Genomic DNA, 22790 nt, shown 5'->3' with positions numbered 1-22790 from the left:
AAAGTCTGCTAGAACTGATACATGAATTTAGCAAAGTCGCAAGATACAAAATCAATGTACAGAAATCAGTTGCATTCTTATACACTAATAATGAAGCAACAGAAAGACAAATAACGAAACTTATCCCATTCACAATTGCATCAAGAAGCATAAAATACCTAGGAATAAACCTAACCAAAGATGTAAAAGATCTGTATGCTGAAAACTATAGAAAGCTTATGAAAGAAATTGAAGAAGATATAAAGAAATGGAAAAACATTCCGTGCTCATGGATTGGAAGAATAAATATTGTCAAAATGTCAATCCTACCCAAAGCTATCTACACATTCAATGCAATCCCAATCAAAATTGCACCAGCATTCTTCTCTAAGCTAGAACAAACAATCCTAAAATTCATATGGAACCACAAAAGACCCCCAATAGCCAATGTAATTTTGAAGAAGAAGACCAAAGCAGGAGGCATCACAATCCCAGACTTTAGCTTCTACTACAAAGCTGTAATCATCAAGACAGTATGGTATTGGCACAAAAACAGACACATAGACCAATGGAATAGATTAGAAACCCCAGAACTAGACCCACAAACGTATGGCCAACTAATCTATGACAAAGCAGGAAAGAACATCCAATGGAAAAAAGACAGTCTCTTTAACAAATGGTGCTGGGAGAACTGGACAGCAACATGCAGAAGGATGAAACTAGACCACTTCCTCACACCATTCTCAAAAACAAACTCAAAATGGGTAAAGGACCGGAATGTGAGACAGGAAACCATCAAAACCCTAGAGGAGAAAGCAGGAAAAGACCTCTCTGACCTCAGCCGTAGGAATTTCTTACTTGACACATCCCCAAAGGCAAGGGAATTAAAAGCAAAAATGAACTATTGGGACCTCTTGAAGATAAAAATCTTCTGCACTGCAAAGGAAACAATCAACAAAACAAAAGGCAACCGAAGGAATGGGAAAAGATATTTGCAAATGACATATCAGACAAAGGGCTAGTATCCAAAATCTATAAAGAGCTCACCAAACTCCACACCTGAAAAACAAATAACCCAGTGAAGAAATGGGCAGAAGACAAGAATAAACACTTCTCTAAAGAAGACATCCGGATGGCCAACAGGCACATGCTCAACGTCACTCCTCATCAGGGAAATACAAATCAAAACCATACTCAGATATCAGCTCACGCCAGTCAGAGTGGCCAAAATGAACAAATTAGGAGACTATAGATGCTGGAGAGGATGTGGAGAAACGGGAACCCTCTTGCACTGTTGGTGGGAATGAAAACTGGTACATTCCGGCAACTCTGGAAAACAGTGTGGAGGTTCCTCAAAAAATTAAAAATAGACCTACCCTATGACCCAGCAGTAGCACTGCTAGGAATTTACCCAAGGAATACAGGAGTACTGATGCATAGGGGCACTTGTACCCCATGTTTATATCAGCACTTTCAACAATAGCCAAATTATGGAAAGAGCCTAAATGTCCATGAACTGATGAATGGATAAAGAAATTGTGGTTTATATACACAATGGAATACAATGTGGCAATGAGAAAGAATGAAATATGACCCTTTGTAGCAATGTGGATGGAACTGGAGAGTGTTATGCTAAATGAAATAAGTCATACAGAGAAAGACAGATACCATATGTTTTCACTCTTATGTGGATCCTGAGACACTTAACAGAAACCTATGGAGGAGGGGAAGAAAAAAAAAAGTTTATAGAGGAAGAGAGCCAAAGCATAAGAGACTTAAAAACTGAGAACAAACTGAGGGTTGATGGGGGGTGGGAGGGAGGGGAGGGTGGATGATGGGTATTGAGGAGGGCACATTTGGGGATGAGCACTGGGTGTTGTACGGAAACCAATTTGCCAATAAATTTCATATTACGATAAATAAATAGATAGGTAAATTAATAAATAAATGAATAAAATGTGAATTGTGAATTAAATGTATAAAATGTTTATTAATGTTACCATGGAGAAAATGTCTTGTTTTGCTTCAATATTCTCCACCTTTTTTTAATATCTCAGTCTTTTTGTCAGAAAATTCCATCTATCCAGTGAAAATGTTAGGTGCTCAGAGATCATTGTACTTCAAGGAGGAAACCAAAAACAAACCTTAGAAAACTTAAGATATAAAATACATAGATTTAGTTAAAATGTCCCTTTCCCATGCACAAATGCATGTACATACACATAAATAACATTCAGCAAAATTCAAGGTCCCCAAAATTGTCTGTATACTGTAAGTGGTTGTAACGTTTAATTGCAAGGTTTGCAAGTTTCTCTTACTATGTAAAATGGCTTTGGATCCTGGGAAGATGGAGGCATAGGAGGATGCTAGGCTCACCGCACATCCTGCTGATCACTTAGATCACCTGCCTAAATAATCCAGAAAACCGCCAGAAGACTAGCCAAACGGAGTCTCCAGAGCCAAGTACAGACAAGAGGCCCACGGAAGAGGGACCCCTCCCGAAGTGGATCTCCAAAGGAGAAGCGAGCAGAGCCTGCCCCTCCCACCCCTGTGCACCTTGCTGATCCACCCCAGCTAATATGCCAGATCCCCAGCACCACAAGTCTGGCAGTGTGCAAGAAGCCCAGATAGGGGCCACACCACCCCACAGTGAATCTCACCCCTAGGAGAGGGGAAGAGAAGGCACACACCAGTCTGACTGTGGCCCCAGCGGTGGGCTGGGGGCAGACATCAGGTCTGACTGCAGCCCAGCCCACCAACACAAGTTATTCAAGACAGCACAGGGGAAGTGCCCCGAAGTTCCGCACCACTCCAGGGACTATCCAAAATGACGAAATGGAAGAATTCCCCTCAAAAAAACGTCCAGGAAATAACAAAAGCTAACGAACTATCAAAAACGATTTAAACAATATAACAGAAAGTGAATTTAGATTAATAGTCATAAAATTAATCGCTGGGCTTGAAAACAGTATACAAGACAGCAGAGAATCTATTGCTACAGAGATCAAAGGATTAAGGAACAGCCAGGAGGAGCTAAAAAATTCTATCAATGAGCTGCAAAATAAAATGGAGACAACCACGGCTCGGATTGAAGAGGCAGAGGAGAGAATAGGTGATCTAGCACATAAAATTATAGAAAAAGAAGAAGCTGAAAAAAAGAGAGATAAAAAATCCAGGAGTATGAGGGGAAAATTAGAGAACTAACTGATGCCCTAAAGAGAAATAATCTACGCATAATTGGTATTACAGAGGAGGAAGAGAGAGGGAAAGGTGCTGAAGGCGTACTTGAAGAAATTATAGCTGAGAACTTCCTGAACTGGGGAAGGAAAAAGGCATTGAAATCCAAGAGGCACAGAGAACTCCCTTCAGAAGTAACTTGAATCAATCTTCTGCACGACATATCATAGTGAAACTGGCAAAATACAAGGATAAAGAGAAAATTCTGAAACCAGCTAGGGATAAACGTGCTCTAACATATGAAGGGAGACCAATAAAACTCGTGACATATCTCTCTACTGAAACTTAGCAGGCCAGAAAGGAATGGCAGAAAATCTTCAATGTGATGAACAGAAAAAATATGCAGCCAAGAATCCTTTATCCTGCAAGTCTGTCAGTTAGAATGGAAGGAGAGATAAAGGTCTTCCCAAACAAACAAAAACTGAAGGAATTTGTCACTGCTAAACCAGCCCTACAAGAGATCCTAAGGGGGATCCTGTGAGACAAAGTACCAGAGACATCGCTACAAGCATGAAACCTACAGACATCGCAATGACTCTAAACCCATATCTTTCAATAATAATACTGAACGTAAATGGACTAAATGCTCCAACCAAAAGACATAGGGTATCAGAATGGATAAAAAAACAAGACCCATCTACTTGCTGTCTACAAGAGACTCATTTTAGACTTGAGAACACCTTCAGATTGAGAGTGAGGGGATGGAGAACTATTTATCATGCCACTGGAAGTCAAAAGAAAGCTGGAGTAGCCATACTTATATCAGACAAACTAGACTTTAAATTAAAGGCTGTAACAAGAGATGAAGAAGGGCATTATATAATAATCACAGGGTCTATCCATCAGGAAGAGCTAACAATTATGTCTATGCACCGAATACAGGAGCCCCCAAATATATAAAACAATTACTCACAAACACAAGCAACCTTATTGATAAGAGTGTGGTAGCTGCAGGGGACTTTAACACTCCACTTACAACAATGGATAGATCATCTAGACACAGGATCAATAAAGAAACAAGGGCTCTGAATGATACATTGGATCAGATGGACTTGACAGATATATTTAGAACTCTGCATCCCAAAGCAACAGAATATACTTTCTTCTCGAGTGCACATGGAACATTCTCCAAGATAGATCATATACTGGGTCACAAAACAGCCTTCATAAGTATACAAGAATTGAAATCATACCATGCATACTTTCAGACCACAATGCTATGAAGCTTGAAATCAACCACAGGAAAAAGTCTGGAAACCTCCAAAAGCATGGAGGTTAAAGAACACCCTACTAAAGAATGAATGGGTCAACCAGGCAATTAGAGAAGAAATTTAAAAATATATGGAAACAAAGGAAAATGAAAATACAATAATCCAAACGCTTTGGGATGCAACAAAGGCAGTCCTGAGAGGAAAATACATTGCAATCCAGGCCTATCTCAAGAAACAAGAAAAATCCCAAATACAAAATCTAACAGCACACCTAAAGGAAATAGAAGAAGAACAGCAAAGACAGCCTAAACCCGGCAGAAGAAGAGAAATAATAAAGATCAGAGCAGAAATAAACAATATAGAATCTAAAAAAACTGTAGAGCAGATCAACGAAAGCAAGAGTTGGTTTTTTGAAAAAAAAAAAAAAAAATTGATAAACCTCTAGCCAGGCTTCTCAAAAAGAAAAGGGAGATGACCCAAATTGATAAAATCTTGTATGAAAATAGAATTATTACAACCAATCCCTCAGAGATACAAGCAATTATCAGGGAATACTATGAAAAATTATATGCCAACAAATTGGACAACCTGGAAGAAATGGACAAATTCTTAAACACCCGCACTCTTCCAAAACTCAATCAGGAGGAAATAGAAAGCTTGAACAGACCCATAACCAGCGAAGAAATTGAATTGGTTATCAAAAATCTCCCAAAAAATAAGAGTCCAGGACCAGATGGCTTCCCTGGGGAATTCTACCAGACGTTTAAAGCAGAGATAACACCTATCCTTCTCAAGTTATCCCAAAAAATAGAAAGGGAAGGAAAACTTCCAGACTCATTCTATGAAGCCAGTATTACTTTGGTTCCTAAACCAGACACAGACACAGTAAAAAAAGAGAACTAGAGGCCAATATCCCTGATGAATATGGATGCAAAAATTCTCAATAAGATACTAGCAAATCGAATTCAACAGCATATAAAAAGAATTATACCATGATCAAGTGGGATTCATTCGTGGGATTCAGGGCTGGTTCAACATTCACAAATCAATCAACGTGATGCATCACATTAATAAACTTAACAGAAACCCATGGGGGAGGGGAAGGAAAAAAAAAAGAGGTTAGAGTGGGAGAGAGCCAAAGCATAAGAGACTCTTAAAAACTGAGAACAAACTGAGGGTTGATGGGGGGTGGGAGGGAGGGGAGGGTGGGTGATGGGCATTGAGGAGGGCATCTTTTGGGATGAGCACTGTGTGTTGTATGGAAACCAATTTGACAATAAACTTCATATATTGAAAAATAAATAAATAAATAAATAAATAAATAAATAAATAAAATAGCTTCTTGGTGCCCTCATGTAACTGTTTAGAACTAGTACTGTATTTAGCATACAAATTTAATTGAATGATTGTAAATAGCTCCCTAAGTATACCTGGAATGAAATTATTAACATTAATTTCAATAATTAGTTGTGACTATGTTAAGTAATTTTTTCTGTAAGTGACAACATAAAATATTCACATAAAGATTCATATAAAGATTGTGATATTGGTGGAATGCCTGGGTGGCTCAGCTGGTTAAGCGTCAGTCCAAGCTCGGCTTGGGTCATGATCTCGCAGTTTGTGGGTTCAACCCCAGGCTCTGTGTTAACAACTCGGAGCCTTGAGCCTGCTTTGGATTCTGTCTCTTTCTCTGACCCCTCTCCCCACTCCTTTTCTCTTAAAAAAAATATTAAAAACAATTTTTAAAAATACTGTGGTACTGGGTTACTTGATCCACTTATAGGCCCAGAGTTAGGAAACAGCCCCAAACGCAGGAGCATTCAGGCAGAGTATCAGCATGTGCCTCATTATTAAGAAAAAAAATCTAAAAACTGGTGAAGCTATAAAATCAAATCCAAGAATGCACTACATCCTTGATAGTAAATGGAGTTACCACATTGATCCTCCCTCCCCATTCCGCCCTGGTGTACCACTGCTCACCTTCAATATTACAGATTCTCACTGACTTCTTTATTTTGGTTAGGTCAGTGGTTCCCAAGTTTCAGTGTACGTATCCATCAAGTGGTAAACTTAAAATGTGGTGCCCTTAGCTGTATCATCAGAGATTCTGATTCATTGGCTTGCGGTTGGACCCAAGAATATGCAGTTTGGAAAATACTCCATATTAATAGATGTAGGTATTCCAAACACAAATGGAACAGACACACATGGTACTTATTCTTCAAGAAACATGAACAAAAGTCTCTTTTACTTCATTGTTTCTCTGATCTAAATTTTGACTATTTTATACAATGGACAATAACATGAACTAGAAAATCAGGAAGTCTTGGGTTAATATACCTCAGTTTGTTCTTATTAACTTTGGATAAATTATTTACTGTTTTTAATATGGAGTTACCTTCAAGACTGTTGTAATTGTTTCTGTTATTACCATGTACTCTCAATGACCATCACCAGTTTAGAAATATGCACACAATTTTTATTATGACCTTACATGTGGCAGAAGAATCTCTTCCAGGCAGCTATGTAGCATCCTGTTGGATGTATAGCCCAGCAGGCACTAAAGTCACAGAGTTACTTTCTATAGTTTTAAAGTTGTTACTCTTTTCTCCCATTTCTTTTTCTTTCCTTCCTTCCTTATTTCCTTCCACTCTTCCTCCCTTCCTTGTAGTTCTAATTCTGGTGTTTATTCTTAAAACTATACTTTCTCTCATATTCTGTCAAAATACCATAAAAATATATATGCAATCTGTCAGATTCAAATCATAAGTTTTATTTCTGGAGTTTTTCATTCTAATTCTGACTTTATTGAACTAGGATCATTTTACTGAAATGAATTTTTAAAGGTTTGTTAAAGCTTATATTCCAGGTCTTCTGCTCTTAGTAATGTTTCCTGGTAAATCTCAGGAAAAGAAAACTATCCTAAGTGTCCAACTACAGCTCACAAATATTGTGTCTGCATCACTACAGAGAACATGTCCTGATATATTTTTAAACATTATATTCATAATGTTAATTTTTATTCAAGTCGAATACTATGAAATTGGTCTGTTATATATATATATATATATATATATATGTTTTTACTTAATTTTTGGTTTGGTCCAATAGTTAATTTTTTTTTCCATTTGTGTATGGGTTGATGTGCCGGCATATTGAATAATTCGGCTAATTAAAAGGTATAAACTTCATCCCAGGTAATTGGTTCACTAGAGAAAATGGAAGAGAGATGTGATACAAATAGCAATGCATTCTTGATAGTCTTTCGGTTCTCTTTTAATTGATATCAGCACATAAGCTGTCAAAGCTGCATGGCATAGTGGGTTCTTCCTGTGTGTGTGCACATGTGTTCATGGATCACATAAATATACTACCAAAATAATGTAAGTTCCCCTAATTGAATTGCAACTAAGGGAGAATTTATAGGAGTCAAGCAACCCATATTTGGTTACTCTATTTCTTATTAAACAAACAAACAAACAAACAAACAAAGGAAAACACTGGGAAAATGGTATGAGGTGCAGTAGATTTATGATGCAATTTTTTTCATATGCTAAATTACAGATTTTTTAAACTGTTTTTTAATGTTTATTTGTTTTTAAGAAAGAGAGTGCAAGCAGGGGAGGGGCAGAGATAGGGAGACACAGAATCCAAAGCAGGCTCCAGGCTCTGAGCTGTTAGCACAGAGCCTGACACGGGGCTCGAACACACGAACTGTGAGATCATGACCTGAGTTGAAGTCGGATGCTCAACCAACTGAGCCACCCAGGCACCCCAATAACAGGCTTGATAAGAAAAAAATCTGGAACCTTGTGTCCTGATCTATTGTAACTAATGACCACCTTAAAATCAATGAATGAAATTTCTTATTTTTTCATGAATTATACTGACATTTATTTATTCATTATTTCAATTTTTTATTCAACAAATTTGAATATATTTTATGTGCCAGTCAAAGGAGATTGAAACAAAAGCCCTGCTCTCTGGGACCTCATAGTCTAGTCCAAGAGATAGGCTACTAGAGTCACAATGCCATATAAGGAGATATAATGAAACCCAGAGCACAGCATGGATTTCAGACATCCAGATACTCAATTTATCATGCCAGGCACTTGGGCACTACTGAGCCTTTGTTCAATCTGAACTCAATTCCTACAACCACCTTCCTGGACTCAAGCAATGGATGAATTTAAACTTGTTCTTTGACAACTTGTTCAAATATGACCCTTTCTCTAAGGGCTTCCTTCATCCTTCTTCCTTCATCACACTTTCCACACTACCCTCAACCTCCTTCCAGGCAAAATCTATCATTCCCTTCTCTGAGCTCCCAAACACTTAGAACATGCATTGGTATAGCAGCCACCTCATTTTATTACAGTTGTGGCTTCTGAATAGAAGATGACCTTCTGGAAAGAAGAAATCAGCCATTCTATGTCCTTGCAAGGCATCTGGTCCACTATAGGTATTAAAAAATATGCCCTGGATTGTATTGACCCAAACAAAAGAAGAGCCGTTGACTGTGGGCTGCTATCCACCCTCTGTACCAGCCCTGGCACCATCTGCCTCCTTTCTGAAGTGCTGCAGAGTGATTTTGCAGCAAGGAACAATAACAGGTAGCCCTCTTGTGGATGAATGTGAGATGAACCAGTTCTTATTTTTGCAAAAAAACAGAAAAGGTTTCCTGATTAGACACACATGGTATTTTGCCACCACCATTCCTGTCCCACCTTTATGTTTCAGCACAGACCCCTCACAGGAATCTCGGGGTGTCACTCTGTGAGGCCTGTCTCTGTTAACTTGGCTCATGTCTGTTCTTTCAGATAAATGGAATTTTGTGCCCGGATGACATTTTTCTGTGCTTTGGCCAAGAAATTCCATGCTTCTGACACTGGAAAGGCAACAACTTTGGTGGTGATTAGCAACTTCAGTCTGTTAATAAATACTGTGTATGAAGTCTCTCATGTTCTTAAATCCAGCCACAATCAGAGCTGTGTATTATAAATTACCTCAAATCAAATTGAAGTAAATACCAAATTTAAATAGAGAACCTAATTTACTGGACCAAACTCTCCCCAAAGTTCAACATAAACACCTCACCTTGGGCTCATCACTTTCTCTTTCAGGTTATTTATAATATAATGCAAGAAACAGTATGTTTTTTCTTACCTTTAAGGCCTCTCTTTCCTCTTTGGAATATTCATCTTTTTTACGCCATGGGAAAAAAATTGTTAGAAAAAATTAAATTTTAACTTACGAATTCTGGGCATGGTTCAGTGTAAAAGGAAAATCACTGCACATTTGGGGCAGTAAAATGAATCTGAAGTCTGTCACACGTGTAATTGTCTCCTAGGAGACCCAAGCGTAAATCATCACCATGGAGACCACTTCAGCCTTCACTGCTTGAAATCATTAGCATGGATAATCAGCTGGGCTTTGTTTTGGGGGAAGAAAGACTATAAATACCTGGCCAAGCCTTACACACTATGACAGAAGTTGGGTGCCTGAGGGTGAGCTGTGGGATGCAGTGATTCCAAGTCTCTCCAGCATCGTGGGTGGGAAATCTCATGGACTATGCTGTTAAAACCCTTCTTGCGCCGGACAACAGATGGGGACAGTTGTAGAAATGCAACAGCACCAAGGAGAGATAGCAGGCAGATAGTCTTTACAGGAGAGATACTTCACTTGAAAGCCAGATCAGGAAGATGCCTACCCAGAAGCAGCCCGTCTGTTGTTTGCCTTGTCTGACCTTCCCACTTCTCTGACTGCTCCCAAGGTGGGGCAGCCCTAGTTAGAGGAGAGACCCACCATGTTGCAGTAATGCTCTAGAGTTGGCTAAGAAGAAGAAAAAAATGCATGATGTTTTGTCTCTGATTTAGATTTCCCAAAACTCAATTTTTATATAATAACAAAAATAATCATATGAACAATTCTAATAGTTATAATAATTAAATCAACCACTTACTGAGCCCTTCCTTATCAGAGCTGGGTATCGAGCTAGGTGTTCTAGATATTCTTTCACCAGTCTGGGGAGACCAGGAAATGGGGCTTTGCTCCAGCCCTACCCTCCTCTACCGGCTCTACTTTTAGCGACCACAGTTTGCAGCATACCAGCCATATGCAGAGATTGGTAACCATGTCAAGAAAATATTTCAATAATGTTTCCTAGTGGGAATAGTGGCAATGTTGCCTGGTGAGCCACTCGTGGGGACTGGTTTGGGAAGGCTGGAAGATGATATGGAAAGGGAACACATGAATTTACCTAAACAAACAGCTATTAAAATAAGTGAATTTAGTAAGACCACAGAATATAAGGTCAATATAGAAAAATCAGTGAAGGGATAAATATGATGAAAGAGGTTCAAGACATACACATTAAAACTATAAAACATGACTGATAAAAATGATCGAAGACAAGGAAATCAAGAGCTATATTATGTTTACAGATTAGAAGATGAAATACTGTTAATGTGTCATATTGATCTACAGATTACATGTTGAACTATAAATTAAACTCAGTGCTAATCAAAATACTGATACCTCTTTAATAAAAATTGATAAACTGATCCTAAAATTTATATAAACATGCAAAGAACTTAGAATAGCCAAACAAATTTGATGAAACAGAACAAAATTAGAGAAGGTACACTAACAGGGTTCAAGATTTACTAATCAAGACAGTGTGGTATTAACATAAGAATAGGCATATGGATTAATGCATCATGATGGATTCACACAAAATATAATCACATGTATAGGATCAGTTGATTTTTAAATAAAGGTGTTAACATAATTCAATAAGAAACAAATTGTTTTGGGGTAGATTTTTTTAGGAATAAATATTTTTTTTTAGGAAGGAAGGAAAGAAGGAAGGAAGGAAGAAGGGGAGGGGAGGGAAGGAAAGAGAAGGGTGAGAAGGGAAGGGAAGGGAAGGGAAGGGAAGGGAAGGGAAGAAATGGCTTGAAAAGATAAATGTTGATGCATTGGTCATTCTGTAGCAGGCAAGCATAACATTCTCTTTAGATTAAGGACAGATGACACTCAAGTTATATACATAATACCAGGAAATGTGTTTTCTAATTATCTATTTTTATTCATATAAGTTTAAATGCTGACAATATTTAACATGTGGTCAGCCCCTTGATAGCTGATTTATTCAGGGAAGATTTAATATGTCTTCCACTTTTCTTAAACCCCTAAGAGCACCTTTCTAGATGTGCAGTCCTTTAAGAACTCATATGTCACCTGTTTTGTGATGCTTTTCAGACTTCACAGTCATCTCTCCCTATGCCACTGACCACCGTGCTTCTGTAGTACTTAGTGTGTTCCAGTTTCAATTGCCAAGGCCTCACTTCTCACAGCATAGTTGTGCACATAAGTGTTTCCCCAGATGGCTTGGAAGCTCCTAGTAGGAAATATCTGCATGTGATTTATCTTTGAGTACTCCTTTCATTCTTTCATCCATTCAAAAAAATGTTTATCAAGTACCAAAGTGCCAAGCATTGACAAGACAATACTGAAAGAAACTAGTGGGCCCCCAGGGAGAGATGCAATGAAATTGACAAACAAGGGGTTCAAAGGGGCAATGGTCTGGCTCATGCTCTGAGAGAGAATATCAGAAGTAGGGGCCTGCTTCAGCCAACAGTCAGGGAGAGCCACCCTGAAGGACAAGAGTTTAGCCCTGAAAAGCATTTAGCATTTCCTCTGCAAAGATCTGGTGAATGAGTATTTGGCAGAAAGGTCACCATGGCATTTATGTTTTGAATAGCGTCACTCTAACTTTTCTGATGAGGTTGGAGGAAGGAAAAAAAAAAACAAAAAACTTGGTCGTGGTTTGACCACAGTTGTGCCTAGCTGTGAGAGTTTCTTGCCTCAGTGCAGCTATTATAAAGCCCCAGAGCCAGAAGAGGATGAAAGTTAGGAGGAAATGATATCATCACACCAACAGCCTCAAGTTACTGGTTTGTGGTTATATTTAAAATAGGGAAAAAATCTGACAGTGCAGAGCTGTCTAGCTTGTGTGCCTGTGCAAATTCATGCCATAAAGGAAGGAGTGGCAAGTGTGCCTTGAATGTGGCTCCTCTGAACCCTCAATGAGGCTGTATGGAGCCCCAAAACCATGCCATCTAGCCACAGCAAACTCTTCTGTCACTGCCCATCTGGGCAAATGTTATCCCCTTCTGCATGTGTCATGATGTAAAATGATCTGGAGGCATGACAGAGAGTTATACCTCTCAAGAGGGTTCCTTAGAAATCTGTTTCTGGAAAGTGTTTTTTGGGGAGGAAGAAGCTCAAGCAAATAAGCTCAGGAACATTTGGATGCTATATCCTACACTCACCTTTTGGAGATTTACAACATATTGCCATACCAGAGATACAGAAAGCCCTCGGTAGAAGAACATTTCTTAACTTTCTTTAACATAAAAGTTCCCAGACATATTTTGGTCATGGGGTCAATTTTTAATTATGTAATGCATATTACTATTCCATAGTATACACAGGAAAAAATACTCTTATAGTTTCTTCTAGAGCAGTTGAGATGGGTAGGGAACTTTTTGGAGGAATAGAACAGAGAAAACTTGGGGACAGAAACAGAATCACTGGGAAAAAAATAAAACAACCAGAATGAATTCTTATATAAAATATGTATAAATAGATCCACCAAAAAGCATACTTTTTTTTTTTTTAATTTTTTTTTTTTTTTTTTTTTTTTTTATTTTTGGGACAGAGAGAGACAGAGCATGAACGGGGGAGGGGCAGAGAGAGAGAGGGAGACACAGAATCGGAAACAGGCTCCAGGCTCCGAGCCATCAGCCCAGCGCCTGACGCGGGGCTCAGAGCCTGACGCGGGGCTCGAACTCACGGACCGTGAGATCGTGACCTGGCTGAAGTCGGACGCTTAACCGACTGCGCCACCCAGGCGCCCCAAAAGCATACATTTTCAAAGCATGTTCTCCACTGAGGCTTTTTGTTCTCACAACTATTGTGAGAGAGGCAGGGCAAGAATTATCACAATTTACCAGAGGATAAGGCTCTGGAAAGAACTGGCTTGCCTAGAGTGAGGTTCTTAGTGAAAGAAGATGAACCTTGAATCTGACTGCAAACCCAAAGCTCTTTCCACTATAGCAGACTGTTTCACATGTCACTGAAGTACTTAAGGATTTCTAGGGAAATTGTCAGAGGTAGCATTTAACAGGTTCTTTGAAGAACCTATGAAAAACTTCATTGATAAAATGACATCCAACTCAGCACATGTTGTGAGCATCTCCTGTATGGACAATGTTTCATTTATTTATTCATTTATTGCTTTGGGGTGGTGGTCACCAAGCAAAGCCAAAGCATGTATAGCATTTAATTTAAACAACTGGAAGTAATCATTACTATCCTCAAAGGCAACTAAAATGGAGATTTTTGTCAGCAGGATCTTTGGTTTTAGGAAGTCCTGTCTCAATTTCAGGAGTATCTTGTCTCTACTGGTCAAATGTCAATATCGAATAAATTGCTGGCTTTCACACACACAAACATCACACATCTCATATGAATAAATTAAGATGAAGTATTTCCAGTCACATAAAAAGCTGGTAAAGAAGAGAGCTGGTAACCAGATATAACTTGTCATCCGCTGTTGTGATGGGACATCTCCTGATGAAACTCCTGTGAATGATTGGTCTATGGTGACATAACCTAAAACTACAGTCCTTGAAATTCTTTGAGGGTTCAAGGTTGGAAAAGAACTCAAGCACCCACAAAAGTAAAACCGAGCTATTTTGATGTTCATGTACACAGATTCTAAATGGAAATACAGGGGCGCTTGCGTGGCTCAGTAGGTTAGGCATCTGACTTCAGCTCAGGTCATGACCTCACAGTTTATGAGTTCAAGCCCCACATCAGGCTCTGTGCTGACAGTTCACAGTTTGGAGCCTGCTTCAGATTCCGTGTCTCCCTCTCTTCCCCTCCCCCACTTGTACTCTGTCTCTCTCTCTCTCAAAGTAAAGACACACAAAAAAATTAAAAATAAAGAAAGAAATAAATGGAAATGCATAAAGAGAATAACTTAATAACTTAATAAATGCAAAAAAGCAAATGTTCCTTCTAACTCAAAAGATGGATATGTTTTAAGAGCTGAGGGTACACAATCTACATCTCAAGAATGGTATTATAACTATGGAAAGTTTTTTTTTTTTCTTTGCAGACAAAAACTACATGTTCTTGGTTTTGAACAGGCACATTCCACCTGCCTTGTTGACTATTGAATTTTTCCCTTCTAAATATAATCATGGTTCATTGTCTCTTATATTATTCTAACAATCAATCTAACATTTCCTGTCTCTACTAACTTTATATATCTTCTAACTTTACATCACTGCTAGTGAACTTTAAATGTTGAAGCTTCTATATCAGTGACTATTTGTCTGAATTTTTTTCTAGGTGTTTTGGAACAACATCTGTTTTATCCACTTCTTGTGCCATGAACTCTTTTATTCCTGAAATTGTTCTTGTTCTAATTGGAAATTTGGTACCACTGGTGTTCAAATCTTCTTGCCATCTCACTTCGTCCTCAGGCATTCATAGGTAATCAAAATGGTCCTATATACATGTATGTCTTCTGTGGAAAGTATTCCTAATTCTTGACAAATGGACATGTACGACAATAGATGTTGTGATACGTGAAATATATTTAGATAGGAAAATCCATCCATTTGACAGGGATGTAAGCAGATGTAAGAATTAAGACCAACCAGGAGAAATTGAATACAATTGAAAAAAAAAAAAGTACAATTCTGATCTTCCAGATGATGATTAAGTTGTACTATTCTCAGTTGCTGTGTGTTGATGGGAAAAAGCATGGCTCGGCTGTGTAAAAAGGCAACATCCCCACCCTCAGTGATGGTACTTGGTTGCTGAATGCCCTACACATCATGGCAGAAGTGGATAAAGAGACAAGGAGGAACATGTAATTTGAAATAGCATTTTTGCCCTTTCTCTGATTTGGTCCTTCTTCGCGTGCAGTGTGGCAAACAATGGAGTGGATGGTTAAGTGTTCCTCAAGGAGAAAAATATGATCTTGCTGCTCTCCCTGCTTCACCATTCCATACAGTGGATTGTTTCTACTGAATTCACTATTAAACTGTTAATCACAACCACTACAACAATGAAGAAACATTTTCTACACCATAAAATCCATGTGAACATCTTTGACCTACAAGCATTCAGTATTTGGTTGAATGAACAACAATAAATCTCAGCCCAAAAGATAATCTCTCAGAATGTCATCAGAAAAGATGGGGAAGGTTACCAAAAAATGCTGCATCAAAGGGTGGTGTCACAATCAAATAGAAAACATTCAGGGATGCTGCTTTATGCAATGAGTGGTGAATAATAATGGTCTAATTTAAATTTATTCATCACACAATCAAGCAGAAAACCCACAATATTTACAAAGGGAATTTATAGAAGTAACTTCCTTAATAATTTCATATCCTATTCTCTAGTGTTCATCTGGCATATAAATCGTGTCTCATTTGTAGCCTTGGGTATCACTGTGTGCCTTCCACATCTTTTACACTGTCATTGCCATAGTAACTAATGTACGTTAATGACAGCAAAGCACAGAGAGACTAAAATGAAGTAATAAAAGTAAAAAGGATACAGTATTGTTAAGTTGCATGAGTATCAAACTAAAAATATTCTTATGTGAAATGCTATTGATTTTATTAATACAGATTTACAAACTGTCAAACTCATGCTTTAGCTGTCTATAAATAATGCTAATATTGAATCATCAAGATTGGATTTTTTCTTTAGGATCCAACTTTCCAAATTAGTAACCGTGTTTATTTATTTTCTCAAATGAAACAACTACAAATTAAGAATATGTCCTTCATCTTGTCCCCATTTATTTTTCACACACAGACTCAAATGAAATCAAACATAATTTTAATATTTTTCAATAGTCAGATTTATCTGACTGGCAGGGCTAGAGTTTGGGGAAAATTTTTAAATAAGGGCATAAAAATGGAAGTAAAAATTAGTTTCAGCAGAGTAAATAGCAGAGAGGTGTAAAAGGAATCAAAATGAGGCTGTCTGAAAGAGAATAAAACAGGAGCGGAGGAAGATGTAAAACGAGACAGCAATGCAGAGAAATCTTGAAACACTCTTCATTGTATTGACTTTAGCCAGCTCAAGGTCACTGCACTGAGGACCTGTTGCTTGACAAGCACTTTACAAGATGCTCCTGGGAGGCTCAGAAGGGGACAAAGGCAGCCTACAGGTGCCCTGCATTTCATAGACATGATGGAAAGATCAGGCAAGTATGCAAGTTTTTCTTTACATTGAACACTATTTTCAAAGAATTGCTAGATACCAGACTTGTCAGTTTGTTTCTATTTCTACCTCTTCTCAGTCTCAGTTTTTAAATGATAAAGATAGAACAAAGGGAGAGTTTACCTTATTCTCCACCCCTCCTGCCACCATCACCAGATTTCCTAGCGACATAACATAATAACTAATATTTACTGAATATTTAAAATATGCTAGGGACCATATCAAGGCTTAATGAGCATTGTTTTATTTTATTTTATCTTCACAATGCAATGTGAAGGAGGTATGATACTTCTTCCTGTTTTCAAATGAAGAAATCAAAGGACCCAGTTCTGTCTGGGTTCTAACAGCTACATCTAGTGCCTCACAAACACACATCCAAGCTTTCCAGGTTACAATGGCTTCTACTCTGGAATAACATGGCACAGTGGGAAGTGCTAATGAGTGGAAAACCCATCACTTGCCATAACCCTGAAAATGTTATTTAATGTCTCTGAACCTATTTTCATCTATAAATGGGAGAAATAATAACATCTTCCTATTTGAATAAATTCCAATAGGGCTTAAAGAAATGTTGTTTGTGAAAGCACCTGCCCAAATGCACTTAACTCAGAAGGGAGGTTCCTTTCTTTCTGGAGCAGGGATAGTCTCCACTCTGCCTTGCAATCACTGAACCCTGCCCCAAACCCAAGTAATGTATTCTGAAAATCCCTCCTCTAGCCACAGCCAACACCCATCCAACACTGGCCCCAATCCATTCATCATCATCATGACAAAAAGCTCTGACCCAACAAGTGCTATGTCTTGTACTTTTCTCCCTGGTTTCATGAGCTTCAACCCTCAGCATGCCCGCCCCCCACCCATAAATCAGCTTACCAACACAGACCTTGTTTAGGTTTTTCCTCTGTGTCATGGACTCCCTTTCAAACTAAAATATTGTAGTACTTTTTAAAGTGTGGATGCCTTCAGGATCACCTGACTGCTGGTTAAAAATGCAGACCTCAGAGTTTGAGCTCAGACCTAACAAAACAGATCTTTGGATGTAGGACCCAAAATATGAATTTTAATAAGGCTCCCAAAATTATTCTTAGGTTTATAAAAGGATAGGGGAGAGAAAAAACAAATTGATCCTAAAATTGAGAAACTTGAATTCCATCCCTAGAATCAGATGTTAACAGCAATTTCTAGAGATTATATTTTACTGTTATACAGATATTGTACCATGATGTTAAGTATCATAATTAGAACAATGTAAACAAATAATTATAGCGATGATTTTTATTGTGGTAGAGAGAAAATAAACAGAAAGTAGGCTGACTGTGGAAATTACCAGATAATAGGGTCAAATAAAAAGAAATTCAATCAAATATTTCCCAGACCCTCTTTCAGAAAGTAAGAGAGAGAGAACTACTGTAAAATCCTATCTCCTAAAAACCCCTAGTACTAGAGTTTACAACAAATAGTGGGTCATCTCACAAGATACAGAAAATGGGTATTCAAATAGACTTCAGTATGAACAGTAGGCCTTCAGATCCACCAAATAAATAGCATATCCCTCCACACAAGTTGGGATTGTTCAATATTCCTGGATTTATTATTATTTTTTTCCAATAATTTATTATAAAATTTTTCAGACATACAAAGGAGTTGGAAGAAGAATATAATGAAGGTCAAAGTACTCTTCATCTAGATTCAACACTTGTTAACATCTTGCCCTATTTGCTTTATCTCTAAATATATGTGCATTTGTGGTGTATGTTCAAACTCATTGGAAATTATGTTTTAGGTATTCCAATATTTGAGCTCCAAATATATCTTAGCCTGTAAGAATACCATAATTCTCTAATATCATTTAATACACATTCCATATTCACATTTTCCAAATTATACCCAAAATTTGCTTTATAGTTATTTTTTTCTCCTGATTCACAGGAATAATCCAATCAAAGGTCATGCATGCATCAAACTATTAAACCTCTTTAGTTTTTTAGAACCTAGAATCTAGAACCTTCCTCCACTTATCCAGACATTCACTTTCTGAAAGTCCAGAATGATAGTTTTATAGACTGTTCCACATTCTGGATTTGTATGATTCCTCATGTACGTTTTTGTCATCTTGATTTTCTCCATGAATTCTAAGTTATATCTAGAGATGTGATACTTCTGGATTAGACATTTTGGCAAAAATACTACACAGGTTACACAGGTACAATGGAAAGTGCATAATGTCAGTTTGCCCATCATAGGTAATGCTAACCATAATCTTTTAGTTAAGGTGGTAACTGCTTGATCTGTCAGCTTTAACACTATATCTTCCTTTTTGAAATCCATATGGATTTGGTGGGATAATATTTTGTCAGCATTAGATACACACTGCTCCCCAAAAATCTTTCACATAACAATTTCAGCATCCATTGATAATTCTTGCTCAAATCAGGTTTTATATTTGGATTTTCAAGATATTTTCACATCATATTATTGTTTTTGCATTTATTAGGTGATTTTCTTTTATACAGAAAAGATTTCCTATTTTTCTGTTTTTTGGAATAGCATTCTGAATTTTTGTTTATTTTGTGTTTGTTTTAGTTATTATGGCTGTGTAAAATGTTATACCAATGGAAAATAAAATAAAGTATATGTGTGAGTGTGTGTGTGTGTGTGTGTATACACTCGCAATGGAATGTTATTTGGTCTTAAAGAGAAAGGCAACTCTGACACATGCTACAACATGGATGAAGCTTGAAGATATTAATCTAAGTTAAATAAGCCAGTCACAAAAGGACAAATACTAAATGATTCCACTTATATAAGGTGCCTCGAGTAGTTGCATCCATAGAGACAGAAAGTAGAATGGTGGTTGCCAGGGGTAGTGACAAATGGAGAGTTATTATTTAAAGGGTGAAGTGTTTTAGTTTGGGAAAATGAAAGAGTTCGGGAAATGATTGGCAGCATTGACTGCCCAACAATGTAAATACACTTACTGCCAATGAACTGTATACTTAAAAATAGTTAAGATGGTAAATTTTATGTTATGCATATTTTATCACAATTTTTAAAAGTAATATAAATAAATAAATAAAAATTATCTCAGAATGCACGGACATGAAACAATCATTTATTGTTTTCACTGATTATATGGGTTAGGCCTCTGAACAGAGCACAGCAGGAATGGCTTGTCTCTGCACATCTCAGTTGGAAAATTGAAGGATAGGAACGAGAATGATCTGAAGGGTCATTCACTCACATGTCTGACTGTTGATCCTAGCTGTTGGCTAGGTGCCTCAGTTCCTCTCCACACAGTCCTCTTCAGGTGGTCTCTCTGAATATGACTGTTTTGGCTTCCGCACAGTGTGGTGTCAAGGGCAAGCATTAGGAAGGAAAGGAAAGAGGTAGACTTTAAGCTTTATCTTTTTTATGACTTAGCTTCAGAAGTCACTCATTTTCTCCAGGTCCAAGTAGCCACAAAAACTGATCTAGATTCAAGGGAAAGAAAATTAAACCCTTCATCTCCTGTAGGAAGACTTTCAGTTACATTGTATTAGGAGGGCAGAGCATGAGAGAACACAGACACAAACACACATGCACATACACACACATATACACACACAGCCCTCATGGAAAATACTATCAACAGCCATAAGATGCTGCTATCAATTATATTAGTTAATCTTTTTGACGTTTAAATTGTCCCAATTCCTGCTGCATGAGTCTTTTCAAACTGGTGCCCAAGTCTTTCTGACGTTACTTGATGAGTCTTTCTGTACTAGCTTGCTTTCTGGCTCAACATGATACTTCAGACTCATTCTTTTCCTGCCCCAACCTCGACTCAGCATTTCACAAAGGAGGCCTAGGCATTTCTATGTGGGAAACTAGATACTGTGTAGATTCATTGCCACTGGCATGTCATTGCTTCTGGGCCCTTTCAGTGGACAGAACTAGGAGATATATTTTAAAAGAACCAACTGGGAGTTCATACTCCTATTTCCAATTTTTCTTACCTTCCTTGTTTTATTTAATCTTTTAAAGTTGAATCTTAAACTCTTGATTCTTAATAATGTTTACACTTTTATTCATTTGCTTTATCCTATTATATTCATTAAAAATTTCAAAATTACAACACCAATATTATTACTAACAATAAAACTACCAAACGAGTTTTAAAAAATTATTTTTAGCTCTCATTGCCTATAGAATATACATTACAAAACCTGTTCAATCAGAGAACTATATTAAGGATTACATAAACTGATAATTTTCTCTATATATTTGTTATCAATTTTATATATTTAGATTTGTTTCTGTTTGTGTTCAGTATTAGGGTTTATTTTTTTCTTTGACTTAACGTTTTAGATATTTTATATATTTATGGATGAACATATATACCAACACATATATGCACGTATGCATACCCACATATACATAGTTCAAAAGTCAAAATTATCTTAGAAGTATTTTCAAAGGTGTCTCCATCCCAGCCTTATCCCCTTCACTCCATTGCTTGCCACACTCTGTAGTTAACTATTTTCTTTTGTTTCTCCCTATTTTTCTTATAGTATTTCTTTTTTTCTTACACAGTTAAAAACCCACACAATTTACTATTCTATACATTGCCTTCAGTTGGAAGAAGCAATAAGATAGGAGTATCACAAAATGGAGGAATTCTGGCCCAGATTCACATCATGGAGAAGACCCCCTCTGGCCACCATTGGGCTTTGCATAAACCTGCATTCAACTTGTATTGTTCTCTACTATGAAATTTGAGAGTTTTTTACCACACACACTCCATCTTATTCTGACCTCCTTTTCAATACCGACTGCCATTGAAATTACATGATAGAAGCATTCCTAACACAGAATTTAGCACATAGCACATCCTCTGCTCAAACCCTCTTACTGACATGCTTAACTCCCTCATTGTTTCATTTCTGGACCACTGACCTAGCTTCCTAAACAAGCCCTGATTATTGTTCTTTTACATATTGTTTGATAACCTAGACACTATCTTTATTTCCCCAAACATAAGTATCATGAGGATCTTTCTTCCTCCCCAATGTAATTTTCATAGTAATACTCCTCCATAGTCATGTAAAAACTCTTCTGCTACCATCTATCTCTCCAAATTCTTGCCATCCATACCTCCTCCCGGTGCTCTCACTTATTCATTAAACAAATTAGCCCTTAGTCCACTACCCTCCTTTCCACCCACAGTGATGCTATTAACTTCACCATTCTTACAGATGACCCATGCAAAATCTAGCCTCTTGATTCCTTGACCCCATTTGCTAACAACTTTCATTTTTTCTCAATTACCCATTTCCTTATAAGGAAGCACTAAAACTCATGATAAAAAATTAGAAATATCATACCAATTAACACAAGTATTTACTGGAGTCTTCTTGTATAACCAATGAAATGCATATTGTTTCTATGCCTGTTCAGTGAATGTAATAAATTCTTTATATGGATTTGAACACTTAACAGGCAAATTTTTTTTGTTGACTTTTACAATGGCCCACTGGCATGTAGGGAGAACTGATCCTGGAAACTTGGATTAATCAGAGCAAATTAGGCATACTTACAAGTATTAACTAATGGTGGCTGTATGCAAGCTTGGAGACTGATGCTTCCACAATGCTAAATTGCTCTGAATGAAATAAAAAGAGATTTTGAAAAGGAGGAGAAGCAATCTGGAAAGGAAGATCTAGGGGCTTTTTGGTTTGAGAGCTGAGGCAAGAGAAAGGCAGAGCAGACATAGTAGCTATGCTGCTGAAACAAAGAATCTTGGGAAGGAAGTATGTCTATAAAAAATGTCCCCATGTGAAATCTTTATGCAGCATAAACCTTCTCTATATCCCCAACAGAGTCTTCATTAATTTTTCCATCTTTAAAATGCTATCATACAAAAAGATTTTGTTTTGGAAGAGTTCAATGAACAGACTTAGGTAATAGCGGGTATATGCATTAATATCTATTAATAGAAAAAAAAAAAACATTGTTAATTAAGGAACACTGAAGGAGCACAAAATTGTCAGCCTGTCATGGGGC

At 37.5% G+C, this 22790-nt stretch overlaps 1 long non-coding RNA gene across 1 annotated transcript in view; it reads right to left on the bottom strand.

Annotated features, from left to right (window-relative positions):
• Positions 1 to 9748, bottom strand: part of LOC132668832 (uncharacterized) — a 30428-nt gene extending 20680 nt beyond the window's left edge. Inside the window, exon 1 of the long non-coding RNA XR_009605816.2 lies at positions 9594 to 9748. This is a non-coding gene — a long non-coding RNA (uncharacterized LOC132668832). The remainder of the gene's footprint in view (positions 1 to 9593) is intronic.
• Positions 9749 to 22790: the final 13042 nt, after the last annotated feature.

Source organism: Panthera onca, chromosome B3 (assembly GCF_046562875.1).
Source record: "Panthera onca isolate mPanOnc1 chromosome B3, mPanOnc1 haplotype 2, whole genome shotgun sequence".
NCBI lineage: Eukaryota > Metazoa > Chordata > Mammalia > Carnivora > Felidae > Panthera > Panthera onca.
This window is presented reverse-complemented; position numbering and strand designations above follow the sequence as displayed.